The sequence below is a fragment of the Ursus arctos genome, unplaced genomic scaffold, assembly GCF_023065955.2.
Source record: "Ursus arctos isolate Adak ecotype North America unplaced genomic scaffold, UrsArc2.0 scaffold_16, whole genome shotgun sequence".
Taxonomy (NCBI): domain Eukaryota; kingdom Metazoa; phylum Chordata; class Mammalia; order Carnivora; family Ursidae; genus Ursus; species Ursus arctos.
Window position 1 is genome coordinate 48608635 of NW_026622830.1, and position 23264 is coordinate 48631898.

The following is a 23264-nucleotide window of genomic DNA, read 5'->3' on the forward strand; positions in this document are numbered from 1 at the left end:
CCGTCCCCCCATCTAGTTGCCCAGGCCAAGAGCCTTCTAGTCAACTCAACTCCTCCCTTTGTCCTCACACCCCTTATCCAATCTGTCAGCAAATCCTACTGGTTCTACCTTTGAAATACATCCAAGGCCCAACTGCTTCTCACCACCTCCAGTTTTCCTGCTCCAATCCCAGCCTCCGCTGCCGCTCACCTGGTTCCCTGAACAGCGTGCCGACAATCTCCTGGTTGTCCTCTACTCTCCCCCACCCTCCAACCCCCACCACCAGTGTCTATTCCCAACACACTAGCCTTGCAAACCTCAGCCGAATCTCAGGGCTCAACACTGAGGGAGGGACAGCTGCCCTCCGGAGCCGACAGTCAGCACCGCCTTACCCTAGCGACTCTTTGTTTGGACAAACAGCCCCAGAACCTCACAGTTCAATCTATGTCGATTGTTCTCAGCTGCCCTGACGCTAAATAACCTATCTTTATTCACCAAATGGGGGGTTTCAGATGGGTCTCCGGGCAACCTTCCTTTCTGTCTACTGCCTCCCCACACCCCATTAACCCTGAAAATAATCTCCATACATATTTCAGCAATTCAACTCCTCCAAAACTTTGCTTTGCTTTCCTAGAATTCTGATTGTAAAACACCTCCATCCCAAGTTCTGCCTTAAGAATGCAACACCCCAAAACAAATCAAGAACCAAGAACCTGATCCATCCTGCAGGGGCTCAAGTGGACCAGGGCACTCAGGTACATCAAGGGACCCGGATCTCAGAGGAACACCATTAAGTCGATGCTGTACAAAGCCAGGCTTACTCGTGTGACCTCACCAGTTGTCCAGAATTGGGGGAAACAATTATAGAAACACTGGTTATAAGGTATTTTTCCTGGGTTTACATATTTTCAAACGGGGGGGAGGGGAGGGGAGGGCCAAACTAGAAGCAGCAGATTATATCTCGGTGCTCAAAGTTCCAGTGAGCCAAGAACGGGCTCTCAGTTCCCTGTCAGGCATTCGTTCCGCTGCACATCACATTAAGAAGAAAAATTTTGTGTAACTTCTGCTAAATATGAAACTGTCTTGGGCTCTACCATGACGAATGATTTTTAATAGCTAATGCTGATGAAAAGTTATACTTGATATTCTCCCTCTTGTTTGGATCCACTAAGAAAAGAGAACTTATTTTGTGGCAAGCATTAAACACTACTTCATCCAGCATTTAGTGAAAACTACCCATGGGTCAAGCAGAAAACATGCAGAAACGAAATAACAAAATCTTTGCCCTTAAAGATGCAGAAACAGACTTGTACCCAATAAATATAGCCCACTGGTACAGGAAGAAACATCGAAATGTGCAGGGAGGGTGGGGAGGAGACAAGGGATGTAAACAGCTGGGCATGGCCTTCTCCAAAAGACAGCAGAGTCACACCTGGCACAGCACACAGAACAGGTGCCTCTCGTAGCCAAGAAAGGGTAGAAGGAATCAGAAAAAAGGAGCAAGACTTCCAGGCCTTACTTGGAAACTGAAACTTCGTGACACAATTTTCCTTCCCTTCCCTAATACCTAATCCTGGCAGAAACAAAAGTGGGTTTGGGGGAGAAAGGAGAACAAAGGAGGAAGGTGAACTGACCCCCAGAAGGAAATGGAAAAACAATCCAGGGTCCTGCCCCTTGGACATCTAAGACAAACACACTTGCCAAAGTCAAATTCAACGTAATTATAATGATTTTGAATTCTGAATCCATGAAGTCTAAGTTTATGGGGCTTTTACACCAAAGCAATGTATTGCTAAAATCTTACCAATGCTAATACCACAAGACAGATTGATGAATCTTCTATCAACGATCTGTCCTCGATTTACCACTAGGCCTACCAGAAAGAGCAGTCTTTGGAAATAAGACAAACTGGAATAGAATCTCAATTCTATAACCTCCCAACTGTGGAGTGCAGCACAAGTGCCAAGGTTACAAATTAACAAATCACAAATAACCCAATCTCTGGAGCTTAGTTTTCCTCTCATTAAAGTGGGGGAACTGCCACCGAATAGCAATTGCTAACATTTGTGAATGCTGAGCACATTTCACATTTCTTATGGCATCTTCACCACAACCCTAGGAGAGCGGTCCCATCACCAGCACCCTTTGTCAGAGGAAAGAGCTAGGTTTAAGTAGTCAGTGAAGAGGGGCGCCTGGGTGGCACAGCGGTTAAGCGTCTGCCTTCGGCTCAGGGCGTGATCCCGGCGTTATGGGATCGAGCCCCACGTCAGGCTCCTCCGCTATGAGCCTGCTTCTTCCTCTCCCAGTCCCCCTGCTTGTGTTCCCTCTCTCCCTGGCTGTCTCTATCTCTGTCAAATAAATAAATAAGATCTTAAAAAAAAAAAAAAAAGTAGTCAGTGAAGAGTTCGCATGGAGAGAAAGCTAGGTTTCAGTAGAGAAGAGTTAGTAAGTAAGCAGCCAAGCCAACATCTGAATCCAGAGCCCAGAAGAATAAAACACGAGTAAAAAGCACACGCTCCGAAGCCAGACTGAGTCTGAATCCCAGCTTTGCTTTTTACTAACTTAGTAACCTTTAACCTCTGTTTCAGTTATGCAAATGTGAAACAGGGGCAAAGGGTAGCCTCATTCAGGGGATTACTGCCAGAGACTCACCTAGGAGCTGGATGGCCCAGTGCTGACCCTGTTGGGCCACTCTTCTAGGGCACATGCTGCTACTGTCACAACTATCAGGGACAGGACTGTCATCCTGCCTGCCTCTCTCCACACATAAAAGGCACTAAACAACTAATATTTCTTCCCTCACCTACTCTGCAAAATCAACTACCTTTTATTTGTTTCTAGTATACGTCAAAGAAACCTTAAGACAGATGAAAGAAAAATCAAAACAAAAGGAAAAACCAAAACACAAATGTAGCAAGAGAATTATACTCACAGTTCTGAAGGCCACGGTAACTCTGTGAAGAAATCAAACGTGGGTTTAAAGGAAATGCTCCCGGTTTCTCTTTCCTCTTTCCATAGTCCTCAGAGAACCTGAGAAGGAGAGACAACATGCGCATTAAAACCCCCTTCCTTTCACTTCTTGAAGCTCTACTGAACTCACCCCTCAGCCAGTTCCATCACCTCCCACGCAAGCCTACTGGGCAACGCCTGGGATGAGGGGTGAGAAGAGGGCACCACGTCCCTGTCTTCAAACCTATTTCTACTTAAGAAACACACAGGAAGGAGCGCCTGGGCGGCTCAGTCGTTAAGCGTGTGCCTTCGGCTCAGGGCGTGATCCCAGAGTCCTGGGATCGAGCCCCACCTCAGGCTCCTATGCTGGGAGCCTGCTTTTTCCTCTCCCACTCCCCCTGCCTGTGTCTCCTCTCTCACTGGTATCTCTCTCTGTCAAATAAATAAATAAAATCTTAAAAAAAAAAAAAAAAGAAAAGAAATACATGTGAAGCAACTGGAAACTATTCAAACATATCAAAAATCATAAATTAACAGGGTGTGGTTGGCTAATAAGTGCACGATACAATGACAGAGTATAGACATCTGTTCCACTGCCTTCCATCAAAACTATACTAAAGAGATATTTTTTTAAAATGTTCTAAACAGGGGCGCCTGGGTGGCTCAGTCTGTTAAGCATCTGCCTTCAGCTCAGGTCATGATCCCAGGGTCCAGGGATGGAGCCCCAGGTCAGGCTCCCTGCTCAACAGGGAGTCTGCTTCTCCCTCTCCCTCTGCCCCTCCCCGTTTGTGCTCTCTGCTCTCTCTCCTGTGCATACACTCGCTCCCTCAAATAAGTAAATAAATAAAATCTTTTTTAAAAATGTTTGAAACAGCACAGGGAGAACTGAAAGGAGAAAAAAGCCAAGATTTTTGAAGTACTGAGGAAATCTTCTAACATGGAAGATTGAGACCCAAACAAAAAAGTAAAAAGAAGAAACCTGGAGGAGACAGAAACTATAACAGACTGAAGTAGAGTAAATGAGGCAGCAGGCCCAAGAAAGCCAGGTCCTAATTCAGCAGTGGAACACACGGGAACCACTTCCACTTGCACAGCAGTGTCCTAGAAGAACAGAAGTGGCAGCAGCAGCGTAGACAGAACGGGGGTAAAGAAGGCATAGCCCCAAATACAGAGGAGCCGGGGAAGGCCATGGAAGCTGAAACCAGAACCTCAACCTCAAGCCAGGCACAACGTGATGCCCCCTCACTCTGAAAGAAGATGGGAGGGGGCATTCCCCGGAAAAGTAGAGGCGTCTATGGACTGAAGTCACCCTGCCCAGCTGCACTGAACAGACCTGGACTTAATGACCGTATATACAGTGAACAGTGAATTCTCCAGCTCTCCTACAACAGACCACACACGCACACCGCTGGCTTCCAGATTCTGAAGTCAGAATTGTGCCGGAAAGAGACTGGAGAATATTTCTGGGGAATCTGATCAGCTCCAAAAGACAGATCTAAAGATACTAACCCTGGGGACCCCCAACATATGGCCCACCCAGAATACCCTGATGTAAAAGTCAAAGGGCCCCACCACGTCAGACAGGAGAAGGAAGGAAACAACCTAAAAGAAACAGAGACTATACAAACTATCAATAATATAGAGGTAAGACAACACTGTAATCAATAAAGAAAAACAGGATGTTCTTCTAGAAAAATAGAAAAAGAGCTCTTGGAAATCTAAAGAACCTTTCTGAAATCAGAAATAATAAACTAAAGAAAAGGTTAAGTCAAACTGAAGTCATCTCCCTGAATAGAGAATAAAAAGACACCCCCCCCCCAAAAAAAAAGGCAGAAAAGGAGGAGCAAAGGAAGGAAGAAGAAGAAGAAGAAAAAGGTATTAAGATAATTACAACCTTTGCCCAGGACAGCCAAGTTCCGGATAATAAGACTTCCAGAAAAACAAAATAAGGAAAAGCAAGAGAGAAAACCTCAGCACAGTAATGCCAAAGAGTATTCCCAGAACTGAAAACTCCCAGTTGCCAGAATGAACGGACCTGCTGAATATGCAGCACAGTGGATGAAAACCGACCACACAAGGTACACCATCACGACATTTCAAAAGACTTGGACAAATTGTAAAACTCCTACAAGCTTCTAAAGATGGGAGGGGGGAAAAGTTACATACGAAGGAAAAATGAGAATAGCTTCTGAATTCTAAAACAGTAACATGAAAACAAGAAGGCAATGGAGCAATCTTTGAATTTATGAACAAAAATGAATTCCAATACAGAACTCTATACCCAGCGAAACCATCAATCAAGTTTCAATCATGCATGGTCCCAAAAGGTTTGCCTCCTAAGCATCCTATGTCAGAAAGCCCCTGGAGAAAGTCTTCCACCAAAACACGAGCATCAACAAAAAATGAGCAAGGCATGAGCTTCCATTAGAAGGGATAAGGGAATCCCCAGGACGACGATGAAGGGAGATTCCAGAATGGTGGCTGTGCACCAGGAGAGAGGGAAACAAGTCCAAGCCGGAGCAGTGTTGCTCAAGAGGAGGGCATGCTGAAGGCTGTCTTCAACTTGTCCAAAAACACTGTACTATCTTTTTAAAGTAATTAACGCCACCAAAAGGAAGAAGTCAGTGAAGAAAGACAAAGACAAGAGTTGCCACAAACATAAAATCCAACTGTGGACAAAAGCCAAACGATGAGAACAAAGGAACATCCAGGGACAACACAATAAAAGACCGAAGGAGCAAGCAGCTCAGAAAAGAACAGAACAGAGATCTCCAGGAAAATGTCTGCCAGAAATCAAATGTGAAGAAGAGATGAGTCTGTATGACCATGAAGAAAAATTACTAAGAGGCTACTGGAAGGTATGGGGAAAATAGGTCTGGGGTAGGGGGTAAATTACAATAGGTATAAAAAGGGTTAAGAATGTGGGGGACTGATGGGGCACCTGGGTGGCACAGTGGTTAAGTGTCTGCCTTCAGCTCAGGGCGTGATCCCGGCATTATGGGATCGAGCCCCACATCAGGCTCCTCCGCTGCCTGCTTCTTCCTCTCCCACTTCCCCTGCTTGTGTTCCCTCTCTCGCTGGCTGTCTCTATCTCTGTCGAATAAATAAATAAAATCTTTAAAAAAAAAAAAAAAGTGGGGGACTGAAGAAAGATAAGTACCCATCATAATGGTCTGGGCGTACCTCTATCTCAGGACTCACCCACTGTACCATCATCACTGACTGACTTCTCTGTCTCCCTCCCTCGGCTGCAAAGACCTTTTGGAGAGGATCATTTCTCATCCAGTTATCACCCTGCAGAGTCCAGTACAACGCCTGCTACAAGAGTATACACAAAAGCAAAGGGTTTTTGTATTTTTTTGCATTTATTCGGGTACTGAGTATCTACTACACATACCTGCTATCCTTCCGGAGAACTAGAATTCAAAGACATATGGACCTTGCTTGCCTTTAAATTTAAAGAGTTTCAACTTTTTTTCACACCTGAGAAAACAAATATTTCTCCTATATCCTCACTCTCCCCAAAAGATGAAAAGTTCACCAGGGGCTTACAGAACTTTAATAGTCCGGCTATCACTAATGGATATGGAACCCAAGACCTGATGACACTTGCTTGACATTGTATGCATTGTGTAATATGAAAAGAGTGCCGGCTTGGGTATCAGGACACCTGGTTTCTAGTACTTTAGAATTACTCCTTTTGAAGAAGAGGAAATCCCAACTCCTTGATATGACCTGTCGGTCCCTGAATGATCAAGCCCAGTCTGACTGTCATGCTATCTCCCGTGAATCCTACAAAGCAGCAACATTAAGCCATTTTCGGTGTACAGAACAACCTGTGCCCTCCTCGACACCTCCTCCACCTGGACCTTCTTCCCCGGGCTAACCTGGACGCATGTGCGGTGGGAGCCTTGCCCTTCCCCCAGGTGAGACACCTCTCTCCTGTCCCCCTCAGCACGCCTTCACATGACACCAGTATCTGTGGAGTGGGTGACAAATGCCATGCACGGCCCCAGGCCCCAGGACACAAGGCAATAGACGAGAGAGACGCAGGACTCTGCGGTGGTGGAGCTTCCTGTGCAACAAACTAGAGCGGATGTTAAATCTGGCCTGTCAGTGTCTTCCTCCACCCAAACAGCAAGATTCTGGGGACAACGACAGCCTAAGTTCCACAGCCTCAGCACCGCCATCCCAAATATTTAAAGCACTATTAAATAAAACCAAAGTGAAGGTCAAAAAGCCCCAGTGCCTGCAGCAGGTGAGTACCATTTGCTCTTTAAAAGCCCTCTTTTTCTACTGTCGTTGTTTGTTTGTTTGTTTATTGCCTCTTGTCTGTTAGGAGTATAAACCTGAAAATGTCATTCAGGGAAATCTTGCGAGTCCGCTGGAACTGGCTTTATTCTCCTTACTAACCGCAAACACAAGACAGCCCAGTTACTCCCCACGTCTGGTTTCTGTTCGCCACTCTATAACCAACAGCGCGCACTGGACCGAACACCTAAAACACACGATCAGAACACATGCACTTGATGCGTGAATGACCTAATGATGAATACATGAGCGTATACACTGGCTTTGAGGGCCTTATAATTGCTCCTCACTCTAGTTTCTATTTTAAGGAGAATTCAAGCAGATAGCAACACCGCATTTATCAACACTGGACCTGCTGGATGTCTACCATTTGAACTGCGGGCAGCTTAGGGCCACGTCCAGCATGGAACTACTAAAATACAAGCATAACAATTTGAACTAGTTCAACTAGGGCAGAAAACTAGGTATTTCCCCAATCCTATAATTAAAATGCTTAAATTCTTTTGCTCCAGACAAAGAAAAATTAAACTTGGCTCATTATACAATGAAATAAATTGCCAGCTCCTTGAAGGTATTTGTAAGATGGACAATCTCTACGTTTCTGGCATAAGTGGGGACATTTATACGTACACGGGGTCCTCAGGCTACTCTGAACTCTCTTCCCCCTAACATGCAAATGAGAATTTCCCACCAGTCACAACACACTCTGAATCTATGCTTCCTGAACAGGTAACATACTCCACACGATCACTTTGCTTCTAATCGTCTCGTTTCAGTGCACAGTCCAACCTGGACAGTCCCTGATACCCACCTCTCACTCACCCGGACAACAGTGACAACCTGCCATCTGCGGAGGGTGTGGTGTCATAGCAGTCTCTCCCAAGTGCTTTACAAGCACCAGCTCTGGAATCCTCACAGCCCTAACTGATTACTACTCTTGTTCCATTTTGCATGTGAGAAAACAAAGTCCAAAAAAACTTAAGACATTTTCCAAGGTCACACAGCAGACAAGGGAGAGAGAGATCAGGCACTCAAACACCAGCTTACCTTAGAATCACGATGCTATTCTGGCTTCCCAAGTTACCCAGATATTATTACTGTGAAAACAATGGACATGATTTGGGCTTTCCAAAGCAAACATGACAGAAGGATTCTTTCTGAAGCTGAGTAACAGTCAACACGACACACTGCCATATTAGAAGATCTCTGGCTTGAATTAACCATGCAGGCTGAGCCCCTGGCAGGAAATGGTCCGCTTGATGCTAACTGCCAAATAAAGCCCCAAACCACTGTTTCTCAATGCACAACATTCTAACCATTTAAATTATCTGTGAAGGTCTCTAATGTCCAAAATATATAACCACTTCACACAGGTGTCCCTTCCTCTAAGCTCAGTGTACCAAAGGTTTCTGCACTCAGGCAAGCCGTAGTAACCTGTACTCTGAAGAACACAGGTCAGAAGAAACTTTCTGAAAAACCAAAAATATATAAAGAATGTAAACATGATTATGAAAGTTATCTGGGCAAACAAAAGCTTCTTTACGCTTCAAAATCATTTTCTAGTCAAACACATTCTAATACTAGACAGTGGAGCAGCTCATAGGTCATAGGTCACCGCATCCCATTCATCTGTGTGCCAGCGCATGGAACAGGGTCTGCGGTCCAACCGGTAGTAAGCTACTGATGATGTGAATACATTAGGGAAATGAAGAGGCAATATTACTAATGGCTGAAAAACCGGTATTAGGAACAACAACAACAACAACAATAAATCGCCTGTTCTACATGCAGAGTACACGGTGAATACCAGCTGCTTGCACATCTTAGATACGCTGGTCAAACTCATCAGGGAATAAGATTAGCTTTTAAATCCCCACAACAGAAATAACTACATCACTGGGAACTGTATTTGCTGAACCTCAGGCTGATTCTTCCCTAACTAGCCATGTACTAAGAACTATGTTCTGTCACATTTGTCAAAGAGTTATGATAATCTCCACTTAACAGATAAGAAAACAGATTTAGAGCTTAAGGAACCTGGTCAACATGCAGGGAATAAGAATCGAATCTGAGGTTCAAAGCAAGACCTATCCAACACCCATCCTCTTAACCACCATTCTGTTCTACACTGTAAATAATATCCATAGAAAATTCCACTGCGCAAAGGCTCATTAAAAATACGAAAGAAACACTATTCTACTCAAATTAATTAATAGGCACAGTCTTGTCAAGACAAGACAACACTTCAATTGTACACATATGAACGAATGGGCTACTAAGGTATACCTAAGGGTCATTCTGTCTACCTGAGAGAGGCACCAAAGTAAGGACCCATGAACCAAATGCATGCAGTACTTAGCAGGAAATCTCCTGCAAGGCCTGGGAGTGGTAAGTGATCAAGAGACACAGTCGTGCGGGCATCACTGGCCTCGGTGGAACTGGAGATCACTACCTGGGCAAATGGAAGCAGTTTGCAAAGCGAACGGTCCCAGATCTAGGTAAGGAAGACGAAGCACATTCCCTCCTGCCTCTCCTAGAAAGAGCAACTAGGAAGGCTGGAAAGAGTAACTGCAGAAGCTCTCTGACCACTCTGAAAAGTAAAGTGGAGCAGGGGGATTAGGAAGCAAGACTGGATTTAAACCACGACCAAAATCAGCAGATTTCAATACAATGGAAAGTCTCCTTGCACGATATCCTAAATGGGGAGGGCACACCCCAAACTTATTCAGCATAGGAAGAACCAGAAAAGCGTCAATTCCCGTGGGAGGAGAAAATCAACACAAGCCAATATCAAGAAGGAAACAAATATGACAATCAGCCCAGAGGGACTTTAAAACAACTACTGTACAAATAATTCCACAAACAAGCATACACACAACATACTCGATATCGCAAATTCTTCTTTTCCTTTTCTCTCTTAAACCCACTGGCTCTGGCCCCCACCACTCCACGAACTTCTCCCTCTAAGACTACCAACGACCTCTGCACTGCTCAATCCAATCATTAGAGCCCAGGGCTCGTCCTTTCGACAACTGACAAGAGCTGATCTCCCACTCATGTTCTCGTGATTTTCTTCTTACCCCACCGATGGCTCCCTCCTTCCAGAGTCGCCCAGGGCTCTGTCCTTTCTCCTCTCAGCTATGCTTACCTCCCAGGCAAGCTCATTCAAATGCTGCTTCTATGCTAACAAAGCTAAAACTTGTCCCTCCAGCTCAGCCCGACTGCCTGGCCTTGCGCTGGACTGACCGCTGTTCACTCTGCACCGCAGCCCCACCGCGGCCTGCTCCTGCGCATCACCGAGACGGCAGAGCTACTTCTCCCAAAACCCCTTCCCGCTACAGCTCAGGGCGGCGGGCAGGGAACGCTAATAAGAGGCAACGTGGGCAAAATGAAGAGAAACATCATTCTCTTCAACTCTGCCAGCCCTCCCAGCGGTAGGGATGGATTCTAATTCCCCGTACGACTAATTGTCGAGAATGGCCCGGGTTTTCCTGACCAAACCCTGGCAGGTGTACTCTCTGCCGGGCCTGCTTGTAGGCCCCTTGGGGAAGTGGAGCATCACCGAAGAGAACTCAGTGAAACGTCCCACACCTCCAAGCCCAGGTGCTGACTGGCCCGCCCCCTCCACAAACCTTCCTACACACAGCCTTCTCCGTTCACGACAACGTCCGCCTTCCAGCTGCTGAGGCGAGAAACAACGGACGTCATCCCTGCCGCCTGTCTTCCTCCCACATTCCCCATCCAGTCTTGTCAGCAAGTAATGTTGGTTCTTCCCACAAAAGAGGCCCAGACGCTGTCCCCTCGCCATCATGCTCACCAACACCATCGTGACCGGAGCCACCATCCCTCACCGAAATGACTACAGCACTCCGGAACAGGCCTCCCCGCTCCCAGCCCTGCCACCCTAGCATACACGCTCACCACGGCAGACCGATTCCAAGCCTAGATCAGACGGCATCGCTTCTCTGCTCCAAACCCTAAATGGTCCCTCATCTTACATGGATGACAACAGAGAGTCAGTGAAGGAACGAGGCGAAGGACTGAGCCAACAGGTGTTCCCCACACTGCTAGGCTGTTTGTTCAAGGGGTCAATGGGACTGAAGAAGGGGCCTCTGAGGGCAGTCAGTGTGGAACTGCTGGTGAGAACACTTTTAAAGATATTAAGAAAACCCTGATTTAATACAACCTGGAGTAGAATCTGCTAAGACACATTATAACTGATGACAGTAAAAATATCTGCAGAGCAGAAAAAGGGTTAGCTGGAAAATTTACAATGATGAAAATATAAGTTGCTTAAAGCATTTAAACTATGGTTATTCAGTCTATCATTCATGAGCAGGAGCTTTCTGGAAAGTATTCGAACCCATCATGTGTTACTGAGCCAGTAGTACCAACGGCAACCTCATGAAATAGCCTGACTTGTCCTACCACACTGCAGTTCAATGGTTTGTGCAAGGCTCTGTTGTGACTTTTCAACCGCAGAGCCAAGACTGAAATCTACTTGAAAAAGACCCCCCCCTTTACTCATCACTATTACCAAACACTCAATTGCTTCGGAAATTAGCTTTTGCTCCTACATGTTAACATTTCTTCATGAGCTCAGCCTAAATTGACAAGGCACAGCAGCGCTCATATGAGGGACTTCGGGCAGTGAAGGCATTTCAGTGGCTGCAAGCATCTTACTCACAAGCAACGTCCGACGCGGCCACACGGCTCCCCCGCCGCCACAAGTTAGAGCAGCGCCTGCTGACTCACTCGGAGGAGCGTGCAACTCCTGACCTCAGGGTGGAGTTCACGCCCCACGCTGGGCATAGCGGCTAATTAAAAATGAAAAAAATTAAAAGTTAAAGAGAGAAGTGGATTTATGTCCCCACACAAACGTGTAGCAGATGTGTTTTGAGCTCAAACTACAGTTCCAGCGGCATTTCTCAAACCTCAATGCAAGTACAATGAAAATTCACGTATCTCAAACCCACTTCACCGAGCAACTGAGGCACTTCCATCAGACCATCCATCGGAGAGAGGAATCTGCGCTGTAATGACGTGCGGAAAGGCAAACATCAAAAAGAATCTAGTGGAATTCTATCGATGTCTGCCAAACGATGAATACACTAAACTGAAATGATATGCTCCCGAACTGGTATCAGTGTGCAAGAGCACCTACGAGTATGCAGACACTGTCAGAGATGACATCTGTAACCTTCCGTGACGATCAGCCCCGAGACTGAACATTTGTCATTGGTTGTGATGATACGGAACACTACCTGTGAGCTCCAATTACAAAACATGTTATCCAACCCTCCCCCGAAAAAAAATTCCATTCTTATTAGACCTGTATTAAAATATATATACATACTCAACTATTATTTGAAATTCTGTCAATAAAAATTTTATAGATATTAGTGTTCTTTCCTGTTATGTAAGTACTTACATAATATCCTTCATTTTGCCTCTTAGTCTGCAAAACCTAAAATATCTACCATCTGCCCCTTCACAAAGAAGCCTGCCGATCCGTTTCAGTCATCTTCCCCAGATCTTCTGACCACAGGTACAGCTAAGGCACATACCACATATCTTTAACTTCTCAGCTAAAGTTTTTTTCTTTTTAACTTAAGTCTGTCATTTTACCTTTATTCCTTATAAATTTTACCTTGTTGATTTTAGCACTTCATTACAACCTGTCGAAGTATTTTCAAATCCTGATTCTAAAAATGAACGGTCTCCCAGCATTAACTCCTGTTCTTTACTCAAATTCTTGATGAAAACATTACGACAGGTGTCAAGTATGACACACTTCTGGAGACATCTTCACTTGGGTGCAGAAATTCTGGTATTTTAGTTTTGTGGCAAATTACACTACATGTGGTTGCAATGTATCTTCTACCTACAAGCAGTAATTTCTTTTCTTTTTTTTTGGAAGATTTTATTTATTTATGTGACAGAGAGAACACAGCAGGCGAGTGGGAGAGGAAGAAGCAGGCTCCCAGCGGAGGAGCCCGATGTGGGACTCGATCCCGGAACGCCGGGATCACACCCTGAGCCGGAGGCAGACGCTTAAGGACTGCGCTACCCAGGCGCCCCAAAAGCAGTAATTTCTTGAACTCCCTAGTAATGACAGGAATAACAATTTACTTTCTAGGCTGTATGCAGGAAAGGATTAAGCTTGCCCCAGGGAAGATTTGGCCATTGCCCAGCTCCTGGGAAGTCACCTCTGAGCCTTTGGAATCCCCTGCCTGATAAGGCGGTCTTTGTTTAGCTGGGGGCCTTCGGCCACACCAGACAGTCCATGCTAACAATTTGATTTCTGGTGGAGCCTTGCGCCACACACGACACCAGTTTGATCTCCAGAGGGACTGGAGACTAAACTCAGCCATGTAGGCAGTGCCTATGGGACAACCCCCAATACATATCCTGGACACCAAGGCTCAGGTGAGCTTCCCTGGTTGGCAGCATCGGTGCTGGGAGAAGTCAGCACACCTGCACTGCGAGAGGACAACTAGAAGCTCATGCTTGGTCTTCCCTGGACTTCGCCCGGTGTGCCTTTCCTTCACTGACTTCTGTCCGCATCCTTGCCCTGTAATAAACCATAACCATGAGGATAATGGCTTCTCGCAGTTCTCTAAGTCCTTCTAGTGAACCACGGAACCTGCAGGTAGTCTTGGGGGCCTCCCAAACTCTAGGTCCTGATGATTTACAACGTCCTTACAGCAACACTTGTTCTTTCAGCACGAGGAGATGCTAGTTTAAAATGCAGGTGACAGGGGCGCCTGGGTGGCACAGCGGTTAAGCGTCTGCCTTCTGCTCAGGGCGTGATCCCGGCATTATGGGATCAAGCCCCACATCAGGCTCCTCCGCTGGGAGTCTGCTACTTCCTCTCCCACTCCCCCTGCTTGTGTTCCCTCTCTCACTGGCTGTCTCTGTCTCTGTCGAATAAATAAATAAAAACTTTAAAAAACAAATAAAATAAAATAAAATAAAAAATAAATAAAATGCAGGTGACAGGCTTCCACATCAGCAATGATCATCCAACATCTCTGTGGGATAATACCAGGCATTTGCATTAAAAAAAATTTTTTTTTTGAGAAAGAAAAAGCCAGATCACGAGGCGGTGGGGCAGGAAAGGAGACTCCACACTGAGCACAGAGCCTGACACAGGGCTGGATCTTATGACCCTGAGATCATGACCTAAGCCCAAAACAAGAGTAGGACGCTTAACTGACTAAGGCACCAGGCCCCCCCTGCCTGCATCTCTCATATACTCTCCTTGGTGATTCTTACATACACTACTTTCAGGACCACTGACGTACCCAAAAACTTCCTGAGGCAGTGACCGTCTTTTTTTTTTTTTTAATTTACTTACTTAGTCACTTATATAATCTCTACACACAACGTGGGGCTCAAACTCACAACCCCAAGATTAAGAACCACATGCTCCACCCACTGGGCCAGCTAGGCACCCCAGGACTGTCTTCTTTTTAATGAATCCCCATCAGGACAAGATGCTCAAGAGTCAAGAGTGACTCAGGACAATGCTCTAAATCTGGTAGAGAAGTGAGAACAACTGGCATTATTAGTCTTCTAAAACTTAGACTATATACACGTGTGAGATTTGTTTTGTCATTCCTCAAATATCCAAGACAATGTAGAAATAAATGACTGAATGCAAACCACAAGTTACTTGGATACAGTGTGAACAACGGATTCAACGGTGTCCATTTCTCACCCATTTTTCAATTACATCCATTTTTTTCAATCTCCTGACAGTTAACAGGAAACCTGAGTTTTAGAAGCTGTCTTCATACCCTTCTCATCTACTAAAAAGATCACCCATGAGCTAAAGGTCAAGACAGCTGAGAGAATCTTGAGAGTTCTCCTCTGTCAGTATCAAGGAGCCATTTACCCAAGGAGCCTTACCCTGTTATTTCTTCATCTCTAAAGTGGGAGCCCCGGACCAGTTGATCCCTAAATTTAGATCAACCTCTAAAATCCTAGACTACCTAAAACAATAAAAATAAAGGAGGCAAACACCCAGTGGAAAAGTTTAGAATTTCCAATGAAATAGTTGAAAGGGCAGACTCAAAGACGAAAATCAAACATCAACTCTTCACCAACCAAATCATCAACCGTCACCCGACAAAAATTAATTCATATGTAGACAACTTGCATTTAAACTAAGTTACTCCTGCTACCTCTTTTATCAAGTCAATTCCTTAGGACACAACTAATGTATTTTTCCCAAAGCAAAAAGCAAAGCTTTTTTTTGCCATGACACAGCCAAGGAGACGCCAAACTTTTTACCTACACTGGAATCACAATTATCCCCAGCCTGAAATCTTAAGGGTGATATTTTAAACAGCCTAGGGGTTTTCACTTCTAACGTCTACACCATCACTGAATTCCATCATTTCTTAGATCTTTGCCATTCATGACACTTGGCCCTTAATGGAGGTCACAGTCCTGTCAACAGGAAAAGGGAAACTTTCTCAGACATAAACCCATTTCCAAACGCTCCCCTCTAAGCCTCAACTTCTATAGGGCAGCCATATATCACCAAAAACAGCAAATCTCTGCACGGACTGCTATAATCTAGAGTCTGTAATTCCTAAATTACATATAACGCTAATGTCAAACACGAACCAATCCAGTTTAGACTCCAGGACACCACATTCATCTGCCTGGTGCGAACATAAACCACCAGCTGCCCAGTTCCTCCTGCATCTGTTCACGGAAGAGCTAACTGTAACAGGACGAGTTAGGTACTGTCTTACAACTATTAACTATCAACGCACTTCTGAGCGGACAGAAAAACTACACTCCTTTTTGGAACTAACACAGCCAACTAAAAGTGACACTGGTCCATCTCTCAGAGCCATGGGACTGTTAAGATATTCCTAATAGTTTATAAACTTTAGCTTCATCTCATGTACAACAGCATGTTGAAACATCCATGCCAACGAGAGTCCCAAACTCTCCTGGCTGGCCTTCTATGTACAAAAACCGGGCCTTGTTTTGTCTCTCGGAGGCCAGGGGAGACATCTGCACTGCTGGCTGGTAGACCTCGGTTGGTACAGTTGGGCTCAGGTGACAGCTTCATGGGCCTGTGTTTTATGTAGCGGTCTGGGATGTATGACACTTACAGTAACAGTCCTGTGATTTGGATGCTTAGCTTTCCCTTACAGCCTCACACCCGGGCAGAGTGTCAGACATCCACAGTCCAATAACAAGGAGTGCCCCCGCCTTGGGCTGGGCTCACTTTTGATAATGGGACGAAAGCCCAAGCATCCTACCCCAGGAAAACAGCTCATGTGCATACACACAATTCTGCGTACCGCTTCTGGGGTTCATGGACCTAGGAGACAGCATTTCCTCCTTAAGCAACAAACAGTCTGATCAGTAAGCACTTAAAAACAAAAAGATCTTCATGGACTTTTCACCAAGGGAGAAATCTGGGAGCCATCCTGGAATTGCTCTGGACACCCCCTCTCTCAGCCCTGGCTCTTCATTTCCCAGGTCAGAGCCTGGAGACTGGCTGAGAAACAGGCTTCAAATCACCCTCTCTCCAGTTCCTCAGTCACGCCCTTAATTAAGGCCTTCTTCACTTGTGTGTACAACGTAATTGTAGAATTAAAAGGACACAGGCTGTTAGATTGGACCATCTGAACTTTGCCCATCACTTTACTAGCTGGGCGACAGACACCGGGCAGCCATTCCCTTAATGACAAAGGCTTGGCTCCTCTCCCTTCTGAAGCGCATGACTGCAACAGCTCCTTGACCGACCCTTGTACTAGTTAACCACCCGCTTGCCATAGGAATCTGCTCCCGTCAGAATCAACCACACGCTGCTCTGATCTTGTCAATAGTATCAACCCTACCTCCTTCTCGACCCAACCCTTTCTGTACTCCTAAACACTAGTAAAAACATCCAGTCTCACAGACCCCAGCCTCTCCCGCCTCTGCACCGTTAGAGCGGGCATGTCCTCCACGAGGCCCTGCCTGCTTCCCACCTTCCACTCTCTTTCTACAGATCCCTGCAGACAGCCAGACCTGCAGAGGTCACGGCATCTGGTCCACAGCCAGTTTCTGTATGGTTCTGGGCTAATCAAGGTTTTTACCCTTTCAAGGTTGTTTAAAAAAAAAAAAGGCAGCTATGTGACAGGCCCTATGTGGCCTACAAAGCCTGAAATGTTTACTATCTAACCTTTAACAGAGAAAGTTTGCTGACCTCTGAGCGTGACCGTGACTGGGGACATGCCCTCCAGGTCCTCAGAGCACTCTGCTCTGGCACTATCACTGCAGGCATCACACTGCACGCTGACTGCCTCACTCCCCTCCTGTCTGTGCCCCCGGGGGCTGACACTACACCAGGCACAAGACAGGTATTTAATACTGTTCACTCCTGAACAACTGGGTCCACGTATACACAGATTTTTTTTGATACATGCCACATAGTAAATGTAGTTTCTCATAATTTTCTCAACATCCTCTTTTCTCTAACTTACCTTTTTATAATACAGTATATGATACACATACAAAATATGTGCTAACTGCCGATTCTCAACTATGGGGAAGGGTCCGGCGGCCCGCAATGTTCAGGGGTCAACTGTCCTGGCACTTTACATGTGTACACCATCCCACATAGTAACTGCACGCAGAGCTTCAAAGATCACAGATACTAGAGTTTATATAGACAGTATCAGAAGTCACGTGACTAAAGGCAACGCACCAGTATTTGTACCTCAACCTTCTGTTTCCTAGTTAAGATGGTCTTTCTACTAAAAAGACCTGCCTCTCTACACAAACTACGATACCTAGACATCTTTGATTACTAATACCTGAGACTTTAGCTAAGGGTAAAATTTAATTTTTGACTCGCTATTTAATTTTGATAATTTTCAAATTACTGCTACTTTTTGTAAATTAAAGAAAAAAGAAAGAAACAGACACCCTAACGAAACACTAGGCAGGTATTTGTAAATTAAATATCAGTACTTAGTGGTTTTCTACTCAGTGCACCACAGCCTCCCATGATCCCACCTATACCGGTCTGAGAACCCACACCACCTTAGAGACAGGCTCCATGATACGCCTGTCAAAGAGGCTCAATCCTCTGTCTAGCTGTGCCTGCTCTAGGCAGACTTCGGAAAAAGTCAAGAGTCCGGCCAGCACTGTGTAAGAGAACGCTCCATGACGATGAAAATGTCCCATCTCTGCACTGTCCGAGGTGGTAGCCACTAGCCACACCTGCATACTGAGCACCCAAACTGGGGCTAGTGTCACTGTCAAACAGAACTTTTCATTTTATTTAATTTTAATTTAAATAGCCACACACGGCTAGCAACGACTACAGGAGACACAGATCCAAGTCTAGACTCCAAACACTGAAGTGAAATAAAACACAATTTTCCCTGTATCCTTAACTACAGGCTATGTTATCTGGCCCAATCATTCCCCTGAAAAAGACTAAAAAAGATGGACAGAATACTTTAAAGTCTTAAAATCAACCAGAAACTGACAAGACAATAAGGAAAGAACAGACCAAAATTAAAGTGAAATCAGGAACCCAAAGAGATGAACAAGCACAGAAACCACCTCTGCCCTGCAGTCATTTGCCAATTCTGAAAATTTTCAACTTTCATTTTTACAACCATGCAGGGAAAGAGGAGTAAGAATCAAAAGCTGGGTCCCTTAGGGTGTTTAACCAAAAACACTCCCTCCAGAAGCAGGGCCCTAAAGGCTACAGAGCTCAAGATAAAAGAAACCAGAGGTGAATCACTTCTCCAGTAAAATCACAGCACTGGGCGGTCCAAAATACCTCAAGCCTTAAACCTGCTTTAAACTGGTTGAAGCAAAAAAGAAAAAAAAAAAAAAAAAAAGCTCTCAGAAGGAGCTATATCTTCATTCTATGCCTCAATAGACTCCTACAAATAATCAGAACTAAGTTAAGAATCCTACAAATAATATTCTACACCATAAATAAAAATGAATCACAGACCTAAATGTAAACCTGAAACTTTTCTAGAGGGGGATGGAGGGAAATAAAGGAGAAAACCTTTGTGACCTAGGATTAGGCAACAACTTCTTAACTACGACACTGAAAAAGCACAGTCCAGGGGTACCTGGGAGACTCAGTCAGTTAAGTGTCTCCCTTGGGCTCAGGTCATGATCTCAGGGTGCTGGGATTGAGTCCAGCAGGCAGCAGGCTCCCTGCTCAGCGGGGAGTCCGCTGCTCCCTCTCCCTCGGCCCCTCCCCCCATCCCGCTCTCTCTCCCTACCTCGAATAAATAAATAAAATCTTTAAAAGAGAGAGAGAGAATGCAAAAACAAACCATAGCATGAGAAAAAAGCACAGCACACATCTGACAAAACTTGTATCCAGAATATATAAAGAACCCACCAATAAGAAAAAAAATTTAATAGGCAAAAGATTTGAACACCAAAAGATACACAGGTGGCAAAACCACAAAGAAAAACCATTACACACCTATCGGAATGGCTGAAAAGCTAAAAGACTAACCATACCAAATGTTGCCCCAACGATCCAGCGTGACTGGAACTCTCACACAAAGCTGGGAGGAATGTGAAATGGTTCAGCCATTCCAGGACAGAGTTTGACACTTTCTCAAAAAGCCAACATAGGCCTACCACAGGATCCAGCCATTACAGTGCTAGACCCAACCATTTCCAGGAAAAACAAAAGCCGATGGTCACATGAAGACTTGAGCAAAATTATTCAAAGGCTTTATTTGTAATAACTCAAACCAAGAAACGACTCTCCACACACTGATCACGTTCGACGTCATCCCAAGCAACAGCAGGAAGAAATTCCTTGCAAGTCAGCAAGGGATTCTAAAACAGATACAGATCTGCAAAGGGTCAAGGAGGGCCAAGGTATGCTTAAAAAGGAACCAAGTGGGAAGAGTTCCACAATAAGACCTGTTATAAAACTAAAATAATTGAAGCAACTTAAACTGGGCAGTACCAGTGGAATTCAAGAAAGTCCAAAACAGATGCACATACACACGGACCTTTCATTTCCAAGAAAAGGGGCACTGCAGAGCGCTGGGGGAAAGATGCTCTTTTCAATGAACGGTGTTCGGACAACTAGCCTGTCCACAGGTTAATGAAGCTGGATTCCTTCTTCAGATTATGCACCAAAACCAATTCTGAGAGAATTACAAAGTTAAAGGTTAAAAGCAAAAGTATAAAAGCATTTAGAGAATAAATGAGGAACTAGTTCATGACCTCAGGGCAGGGAAAGACACAAAAAGCTTACAAAGGAAAAGACTGACAAATGGCACTAATTAAACTTAAGAACTTCTATTCATAAAAAAAAAAAAACCACACAAAAACCACTGAGTCAGTGAAACTGCATATGACAAAGTGGGAAGAGACAGCAGCAAAATACATAACCAACAAAGAATGTGTGTTCTGAATATATATAGTCTACAAATCAATTTAAAAATAACCTAATAGAAAAATATGGGCACTTCGAAAAACAGTGCATCCGAATGGCCAGTAAATGTATAAAAAGATGTGCAACCTCATTGTAACCAGGAAAAGGCTATTTAAAACCACAAGGCAGCAACACAGCAGAAACCACCAGAAGGGGCGGGGCGGGGCGACTGACACAAGACCAGAGCAGGGCTGAAGCAGTCATTAGAGAGAAGACTGGGGGGCGGCTGGAGCCTCCCAGCACAGCGGGGAGCAACAGGAGACTCCCTCACTGAGAGGTGCTCCAGGCCAGGCGCTCTGATGTACATTTAGTGGGGTCACAGTCTATAACTGACTATAAACTAGAACTTTAACTTCACTTGACCAATGTAAGGAGAAAGAAACTGTTTCAGATCACTTTTTCCCACCAGCTCATTCCTTTTATTTTCTCCATCACAGGGCTACACCACTGACTCAGTCTGATGGGGGCCAGAAGAGGTACGTGGAAACATCCTTTGTACTTCGCGTCAACATTATGGTAACCTAAGTCCAACCGTCTGTCCCTAATTCTCTTCTCTACCTTAGTAACAACTTCATGTACTTCAAGGTCACAAGGCCCCCTCAGCAGGAGCACAGACTCTTCTTCAATCATTAAACCAATGACTGAGGGCCAACCCACTATAGGAGGAGGAGGAAGCTGTGAAGGACCCACAGATACGTACAGGATAATACAGAGTCCCTGTCCCTGAGCTCACAATATTCTATTTGCCTTCAGGTGTGTCCAACTCTGCATAAGACATAGCAGAAAGTAAGCATATCACCAATTCCAACTTTGAACACTAACTTTTATCTAGCTCTGATCCTAGGGAAAAAATAAAGGACAAAGGCAAAACAATACATATTAAATTTAGATATGACTTTAATGCTAGGCATAGAATCAATTCACACAATACCGTTTTAGTAGTCACCCCAAGACTTGGAAATCATCCTGACTCTAGTATAAGCAAGCCAATCTCTCAACACCAAAACAAAACCACCAGGGAACACGTGCCTTGAGCACCCACATATACACACTTTCCTGCTATCTGCCAAAAACCACAAGTCCAGGGGCCATACAAATTGCTATTTCAATGCAAAACCATTTATTTAAAATCCAAACCAAGATTCAAAAGAATTTAATGACCTCAGCATAAAACATTCAAAATCCCTAAACAAAATTAGTTGTGAGGTCTTCCCAAGACTCTAGAAAACCTGAAAAACATACTGAAAAAGAGTCCTGAAGTGAAGGCAATCTCACTAGCAAATCTAAGTGGTCAGAAGCCAAACACATGCCTCTGCCATTTACGACTGATTTTTTGCCTGCTACGACTTGCATTTCTCTTAAAACACTCTCAAGTAGTGGTTGACAGACATTAGCATGCAACAGAAGCTCCTGGACAGCATGTTCAAACAGACTGCGGGCCCCACCCCCCGAGTCTGATTCAGGAGGTCAGAGGTGGGGCACGAGCACAGGCATTTCTAACCCGGCCAAGTGATGGTGATGCAGTTGTACTTTGAGAACCACTGCAAACAACCAGTTTACTGGTTTACTGTGGTGTGCGCACGCACGTGTTTCCCTTCGCAATAAGCAAGACCAAGGGGAACTTGCTGAGGAAGAACAAACTCTTTTTTTTACCCAAATACTGACTTTTCTTGCCTGAGTGAAGGTAAGTGACCTGTTGCTCAAAACGTTTACTCTGAACAACAACGTAAAAGACTCTCTAAGCAGATCATCGGAAGGCCGGTGTGTCATGGAACTGGCATTACAGTGTTAGGAAGATGGATTTTTTTTTAAAGATTTTATTTATTTATTTGACAGAGAGAGACAGCCAGCGAGAGAGGTAACACAAGCAGGGGAAGTGGGAGAGGAAGAAGCAGGCTGCCAGCAGAGCAGGGAGCCCGATGTGGGGCTCGATCCCAGGACCTTGGGATCATGCCCTGAGCCGAAGGCAGATGCTTCACAACTGAGCCACCCAGGCGCCCCTGGGAAGATGCATTTTTAAAAATGGTTTCAGGGCATAATGTAAAACCCTTGTAAAGTACATGATGAATCCAACTGATTAGTAAAAGATACATTAGAGCTTCTAGACCAGTCATCAAGGATCTTTTATAAGTCCCAACTTCCTAGGTCTTCAGAATATAGAATGAGTCCTAACGAACACATGACCAATTCCTACAAAATTAATTTCTAGAAAAAAACATTTGAAAACTATAAAGGGACAGAGAAATGCCTTTTTCCCGCAGCTCAAGTTTCATGATATTTGTAATCTAAAATAAAGCAGACAAAGATAGAAACAGATAATCCAAGTTCTCCCTGGTATCAAGTCCTACCTGGTTTGTAAGTAAGGTTCTTTACCAAGGCAAACAAAAAACAGTGGACTGCTGACTGACGCAGGAACAGTTCTCCAACAACGAATGAGCCTGGGTTCTTTCATTCAATAAATATTGTGTCAGACACTGGGGATGCCATAGTGTGTAAAACAAAGTTTCTGCCCTCGTGTTGCTTAAATTCTATAAAAAGACACACAATGCACTACAAATATGGAATGTATAAA

At 44.7% G+C, this 23264-nt stretch overlaps 1 protein-coding gene across 2 annotated transcripts in view; it reads right to left on the minus strand.

Annotated features, from left to right (window-relative positions):
- Positions 1–23264, minus strand: part of LOC125281393 (focal adhesion kinase 1-like) — a 98085-nt gene that overhangs the window by 69841 nt on the left and 4980 nt on the right. For both annotated transcript variants that reach the window (XM_057312740.1, XM_057312741.1), the window contains exons 2-3: positions 11927–12056; positions 2912–3009 (exon numbers count right to left, since the gene is read on the minus strand). The gene's annotated coding sequence lies outside the window, so the exon portion shown is untranslated. The remainder of the gene's footprint in view (positions 1–2911; positions 3010–11926; positions 12057–23264) is intronic.